The sequence below is a fragment of the Lutra lutra genome, chromosome 12, assembly GCF_902655055.1.
Source record: "Lutra lutra chromosome 12, mLutLut1.2, whole genome shotgun sequence".
Lineage (NCBI taxonomy): Eukaryota > Metazoa > Chordata > Mammalia > Carnivora > Mustelidae > Lutra > Lutra lutra.
In genome coordinates this window covers 20,403,850-20,405,689 of record NC_062289.1, presented here as the reverse complement: position 1 = coordinate 20,405,689, position 1,840 = coordinate 20,403,850, and positions in this window count along the sequence as shown.

The window sequence follows — 1,840 nt, the reverse complement described above, 5'->3', positions numbered from 1 at the left end:
TTTCTTGTTAGGATCGTGTGGTTTTTCTCGTTTGATGTTATCATGTAGTAGATTACATTGACTGATTTTTATGTATTCTTTTTATGAAAAGAAAGCAGTGCCATCATAGGAAAAGATTCTGAAACCTCATTCAGGCTCCTCAGACAACAAGGGGACAATTGATGAATGAGCCTGAATGGGGTATAAGAAGTGGAATAGCCATTCGGCTGCTCAGGTGCCATGAAGTTGCCATTCAGTCCCTCAGCGGTGATGTATTCACCAAACATGTAATGCTTTTGCCTGGCCACCTTGCTGATCACTTTTGCTTATGTAATTATTACGAATGCAGTGATGATGGGAGAGAGGCCTCTGAGCCCCCAGTGTTGTGCAACTTGAAGTTCATTACATTTTTATGTTATTAAAAAAATTACCCTCTTATCAGGGAAAAAAAAAAGAATCTGATAGACAAACACCAGGCCCTGAGTATATTGAAGAATAGAGCTCCCATTTCTTCTGGATAAATTTATCCTTTCTTTCTCAGTTTGGACCCCATCGAGTGTGATTGATCTGAAGAAATGTGTTTTCTTTTGAACTGTAGAGTGTTAACAAGATATTGGCATAGGGATCATTTCTGCCTATATCACCCATTCCTCCCTAACCCCACATGCCATTCCTTATGTCCCTTGCAGAGAAACCAATGAATGGGGAGAGATGCATTCTTGCTATCTGTCCTGGAATTTGGAATGCATTTCTTAGTATCATTGGTGACTAGGTGTCATTAAGATATCGCTTCCAGGGCTTTATACTGCTTTATTACAGTTTATATTCTTTCAAATTTTTCTTGGAATCTACCTTTTAATGCTACCACTATTCCACTGGGGAGATATGTAACATACTTCACATGATTAATAAAAAGATTTTTAGAACTTAACCCATTTGTAAGTTGGAGACCATCTGAGGATTGTGCTCATACTAATACTAATACATATATTCCCCATATGCATTTAACAATAAGTGAAAGCATTTGAGAAGGCAACGAAAAAAGAAACTCAGTTTTCCTGGGCAACAAAACAAAAATTGTAGGAAAAAAATCTGACTGCTCCTGAACTCTCTGAGACAGCTCACATTGAAATTGATTCTGGCAAGTCCATTATGGGGGTAATTGTCCAAGAAAATGTTTTCTTACACAGGAAATTAGAGAGAGGGAAAACAGTATTAAAAGTAAAAATTTGTAGATTTTTGAGTCTGCCAGAATGTGTAGCAGCTATTGTATCCTCTTATAGGATTAACAACTAAATTGAATTTTACTTAGACTCAGATTTTGAACTGAGTTCCAAGTTGAAGAACCTTTGAGAAGGAGGGAAAAAAAGGCAGAGGGATTCAAGATGTTTTTTGATACAGTGAAACCAACCCCCACGCCCAATCACATATTTTACAAAGTTACAAAAAAAGGTAAAATGAGGGGTTTTATTGCTTATATTAAATGAAAGATCAAAATGTTTTGATTGATGCCTTAGAAAAAAATCTGGTCATGATTCTGCACCAAAATCCACCATATGTACATGATTCTACAAGTTAGATATGACAAGATATGAAAAATATCTGTCACTAAATCTTATGATTCAACTCTGTGGCAAAATGGAAAATTGATTGACTGATCCAGGAATTGGATGTGTGTTTATGAGCATGTGTGTGTGTTTGTTGTGTGTGTTTGTTGTGTATGTGCTGTGTGAGTGCATGCTTTTCGAAAGGGAAGGGAGTGGCAAGATTCAAAACATTAATTTAAAAGAGAAGTTCTTGAGTATCTGCATTATAGTAATGATTCGTATTAATTAATATTGCGAAGCGGTCAGTTCACTTT